The following is a 6005-nucleotide window of genomic DNA, read 5'->3' as shown; positions in this document are numbered from 1 at the left end:
GGGAAATAATAACGTAACATTTTAAAGCCATCCATTACAGCCAAACAATGCTCATGCATACTGCTCCGATGCAGAGTGCTTTGATTAATTCACATTTTGATTGTGTTTGATGAAGCAATAACGTTACAGTGCTCGACTTTGGACCAGTTGGACTATATTTTCCTCCTGAAAAACAATTTCATGGTGGCAGTGCTTTGATTTTTAAAATATAGCCTATATATAGCCTATCACTATTTAATCTATTAAACACATAGATCACTTTTTAACAGCCTTGTATTCCAGGAGTCCTCAATGGTTAATTTCTACACAAATGATCCAAATTACGAATGACATCCAATTAGAGGTGTCACACTATTTCCCTTAGCAGTACTCATTAAAAGAATTATAAATCCTCAGACACAAAAACCAATAGATTACAAATATTTAATTGCATGTAATGGGCTCTTATTGGTTATAAATTCATCAATTATTTGGGATGAATTAAATCATCTATTGCATGATTATGCCACCTTTTTAATAGTAAAGGTTGGTGTGACATCTTCAGATAGATAATACAAACTAGTGCTATGTTGTTTCCAGATGTGCTTCCCAGTCCTCTGCAGATCATCACAACAGTCCCATAACATCAGAAATGTAGCCTGCCCTAATTATAAACTATGTATCATACCAAGGATGGGAATTGCCACTTAATATGTAAACTCACTATTGAAACACCACAAATCTCTGTAGGAATGTTAAAGTCATCAATAAGAGATATTTTTTTTAAGATCCATTGTATAACAGGTCACAATCAGTTCAGTTTTGAGTGGCACATTAAATGTTTTTCAGTCTGGTTTGCAGCTCATATGTGGACATGTTCAGATGCAGGTACTGTAGAGGGGAGGCCGGGGACCTCGGATCACTGTAGACCATGACACAAAGTGCATTAAGTTGGCTGATCTCTCTCAAACTGTTTGATTAATTCACTCCCATTCAAGCCCAAGCGAGCAAGGAGTGGAGGGACGTGACCAATGACATAATAGGCTCTGTCAAGCAGCCTTGCAAAACGCCCAGACCATTTGTGGTGACAATCCTGATGCCATCAGTTCCATTATAGACCCCCATTCAACCCAGAAACAAACATAGCTTTACTCCCAAAAAGGGAAAAGTCAGCTTTCTGGTGGATCCCCTTTGCTTTCTATGTCAATAGTTTTGGGCTCAAGGCACATTGTGGGCACCAGATTCCCTCCAGACTTTAAAGAACATGCTGTTTTTATCACCAAAGACAAAAACAAGTTTTTATGCAGACCTATCCCCTCATTGAATATTGCAGTGATCACATTTGTTATGTACATAATATTTTAGTAATTTTATTTTGAAAACATTGAATTAATACACTTGATTTTCATTTACAAATAAACCAAAAGGCTGCTCTTTCCTGTCAATGCTTTCAAAATAACAGTATAAACACATGGTTTGTGCACACTTCTGTTAAGGAATGTTAATTGTATTAAGATTTAACTCTTAACATTCCAAAACACGCAGAAAGCTAATTTTCTTGGTCCTGAATTCATTTCTGTGACAATTGCATCAATCAGAAACAAGGTTCCACCACAGGTTTGGTCTTTGCACACATGCAGAGACAAGTGTGGAGTAAATAGAAGATCTTAGAGATGCTGAAAGGGTTAGGGGGTTATATAAAAGGAGCTCTGAGTAGAAATATATACAGTAGCACACAGTGAAGACCTCGATGAAAAGAAAGTAGCATCATCAGATGCTTTATATACCAGCACCTTTTCTATAAAATGGATGACATGCATGCAGAAAAAAAAGCTTATGATCAAAGCTAAGAGGCCAAGAGTCTGAATCTGGTCACTGCATATAACAGCAGTCACAGAATGCTGCAAGAAAACATAGACGATCTCCCCAAAAAAGTGTTCTTAATGTCAACAGATGGACAAATAACCAAATTCAACATGTTGGATTTTGTCATTTGGTCATATATGACAGCATCATACAGCTCCAAGTGAGTCCCTCAATACATTTTGGAAAATGTTGCATGACCTGATAAAACCAAAGGAGCCTGTTTGTTTAGCTTGAACCTTATAAGCTTCACATCTTATAGAAGTGGAATCCTACTTTTCTCTTACCTGCAAATATTAGGCAGATGTCAACATGTGTTTTTTTATTTCATTTTTTAAACACACTTTGTAATCTGCTAAAATAAAAAGCCGAAGTAAGAGAGAATATTTCAAACCGTTGATTTCAACAAGCCACTGAAGTAAACCACCAAATTAACCAATGAGCAGCTGAAAGAAAGCGAGAGCTGTGACCTCCATTCTGTAAATATAACTGTTATGAGGAGAGCAAATGTAAGAGGTTCTCTTGCAATTGTTGTTTGCACTTTGAACTGTTCAAAGTCTGTTTTGCTGTCAGTAAAAAGCAAAAGCATCAAAGCAAAAATGTGCTTCTGCTGAGCATCAACTGAGCATCAATTCACAGCATTTTAACTGGCCTAAATTTGGTTTATTTTTGTAGGCCTACACTAGCAGAGAAGAGCAGCACTGGTTTTTATCTAGACCTATAATTTCTTTTTTATCCTAATCTAAACAAAGTAATACAAATACAACGTGTGAGTTAGTGCGTAAAGACCTTCGCAGGGAATTCATTCCCATCATGAAATAATCGTGAACGCCTTCTTTGATCAGGCAACAAAGAGATAAAAGGCAAAGAAGTCTGTTGATAACTCGCTTTATTGTTTCTTTAACCAGTTTGAGGGAAATGCACCGTGTCCTTCTTTTCCTCCCTATCAAACCAGCTCTTTCTTCCCGTCGTCTTCCTCGCTTGTCCCGATTTCCATCCCTTATACCACAGCCTGTTTGTTTTGGTCCGAATAGATCCAGAGACTGAGATAGAGCGATTACAAGCGCATTCCTTTGAGTATACACCAGGGTTTATTTCTTTTAGAAGGCTTTCACTTTGGTCTGTCACTCACTCTCTATTCTTTCTTTCTCCTGAGAGATTTAAAGGAAACGGTTAAATAAAATGTATAGGTATAAAGTGAGCGCAGGTTGAACATCTTTTTGTTTATCCAGAGAAAACGAGGCTCACTTTACATCAATATATTGTAAAATATATTGTTATTGTTATTATTGGCTTATTATTATCTTAGTAGTATCCTTGCTGTAAGTGATAGTAGTCATCACAGTCTCAATTAAAATATAATAAGAATAGTTATAATAGCAGCTCATTATTATAGAGTTTACCGAAATGTTCGATTAAAACTGCGCAGAAGCCCACCTTATTTATGCAATTTCATCATCTGACTTTCATTGTTTCTTTTTTTATTTCAAAGTATTATTCTAAAAGAACCAATAGTTGTGCTTTTAATTTTGTTTTCGAGTATGGTCTTCATTTATTCATTTTTTTATAAATTGTTATTTATCATATAAGATGTCGTTGAAAAGAGGAGAAAAACCTCGAAACTGCTCGAAAATTGAAGAAAAACCTGAAAACTATTTATGTCAAGTGGTTTATCCTTTCAATAAAATGCTCAACACTGTATATTATTAAATGACACATAGGCCTCCTCGTCCTAATTAGGCTATACGAAACAAAATAACTATTTTCATTTTCAGTAGACTAAAAACAGGATTTTATTTTATTTTATGTCTTTTTTTAACTATGGCATATCAGGACACATGTTTTTATCACATTCCTTCGTTGATTCGTTGTGTGGCTCCAGTAGGCTACTCACATCAACGACATGGGTGATTATTTGCATCACATCCCTTTAATATTCTATCTGCTATCCCTGCCATCCCTATTGATAATTCCGGGACATATTTCTGTCTCTGAAAACGTGTCTCAGGATCTTACAGTTCTTCTTCAGAAGCCTGGCCAAATTAAAACTCGGGCAGAAAATGTTGTCTCATTTAAATTCTCACCTTGAGCTCTCTAGTGACTGGTAATGGTCCGAGAGGAGCTGACGCTTAAAAAATCATCAAGCTCTATTCTCACTGTACGCTACCTGTTTGGCGAGTTCTGTCATGCCCGACAAATTAGACCAAATTATAAAGAAGAAAAAAACAACTGAAAATAGAGACACTGATTTTGCAGCAGGCAGAATCATCAATTAAACATAGAAAATGCATGCGACGCTGCAGCCTTACTTACTCTGTGTGCTGTGTTGAGTCTCCGCAGTTTAATTACAAGCCCTAATTTCCAATCGTAGATAGTGTCAAAAATATGCGACTATTTCTCAGAGATTCCCTTTAACAAGTGGAAACTTAGTGTCCTCCTGCACGATTTTATACATGATGAGCCGTCAGTAATGGGATTATTAAACAAAAACGTTTCAGGCGCTGGCGTTAACCTTTTTTAATGCCTAATTAGGTTTTGCAAAGAAATAATTAGATTCTACAGTGCTTACACTGCCTATATTTTCAAATGGCATCTGCAGCAAACACATCATCCTGCGACACCCGTGCCAATAATCTGCGGATATATGCGCTACAGCAGCAGCCAGATGTAAGATTTTAAAACATGTTGCGACCAAATAAGGTGCACTTAAAGCTAAAATAATCATCCAACACAGGCTATAGGCCAAGCTGCAGGAACATGATAGTCTGGTCGAGTGCGCCCTCTTGTGGTAACCTGCAACATAACATTTAAAATGACCAATGAAGTAGAAGATACTTTGGATAAAACAAATATTCGACCAATCTACTTATTCATAAGATAAAAGTCTGTTTGTTCTCTAAAGATGTGGGTGCTGACCACTGCGCAGGCGCACTTTGAAGTGCAGGCGCACTTTGAAGCTTTTTCCTTATGTCTTTAGATGTGATGCAAATGAGTAACTCAACATACGCTATACCAGGGGTCTTCAACGTTTTTTAAGCCAAGGACCCCCTAACTGAAAGAGAGATGGATCAGGGACCCCCTACTACATATATTGTATAAAATGAAGTTGCATATTAAACTGAGCCTACAATAACATGTGAGCAGCCTAAAGCTTTTATACATACCTGTTTTGCATGGAATAGTAAGCGTTTAAAATGTAAAAAGAAATTAAGCCTTATGAATGTTTTCATTTTAAAACATACATGTGGCACAGTAAATCCTCAGGATTAACTGTATCTGTGGATGGCTACCTTAGTGACTACCTGACATAGGCCAGTAAGCCTATCATGTGGGGATTAATATTTGCTAATAATAGGTTGGATTCATTTAAAAGAAAAAAATCAAATTAACAATAATTTGGAGGCCCCCTTGCATTGACTCTGAGGACCTCCTAGGGGTCCCGGACCCCCTGTTGAAGATCCCTGCGCTATACTATAGTTCTTAATATCTTCCTTTAGTGCAATAGCACCGTCTAAGATACGTTGATGAAAGACTTAAAACCGTCTTGTTATGTGATCCCTAGAAGTGCCTTGTTTGTTAAAACTTTTTAATTTTTCCAAAAAAAAATCAAAACATGCCAACCTCCATCTTTAAACATTCATATAAGCAGCAGAATGTAGGAATTATTGTATCTCCTGTCACTTATGTTGTCTGAACTTCTGTTGCAGTGTTACGTTTTGTATATGAGTTGTTAATTAATCAGCACGTACAGTATATGGAGACAACCAACGTGAATAAAGAAAATCAGCAAATAAATATGTTCTTTTGAATCTGAGACTAAACAAAACTATCTGTCAAAAACACTTTATAGCACAACTGAGTGATTTTGGTTTTAAATACTTTTTTTTGTTTGGTATTGCACAGAAATTATCTTCTGGCAATAAATTCAGATAAAATAAGATATAACTTGATTTGTCCCGAGGGAAATTGCTATGCAGCCGTTGCAATACAAAGTAGGAAAGAGTGCAAATATAAAGAGTGTAAATATTAAAATCTAAAATAATATTAAGGTGCAAATCCAAAATATACATAAATATGCAATGCCAAAAATATAAATAAATAAATAGATACCCTGTGTATGTACAATATCAGACGTAAATCATGTGTATACGTGTAAGTGTAAG

This window comes from Perca fluviatilis, chromosome 10, assembly GCF_010015445.1.
Source record: "Perca fluviatilis chromosome 10, GENO_Pfluv_1.0, whole genome shotgun sequence".
In the NCBI taxonomy this organism is placed as follows: Eukaryota; Metazoa; Chordata; class Actinopteri; order Perciformes; family Percidae; genus Perca; species Perca fluviatilis.
Note: the sequence above shows the minus strand (reverse complement) of the source record.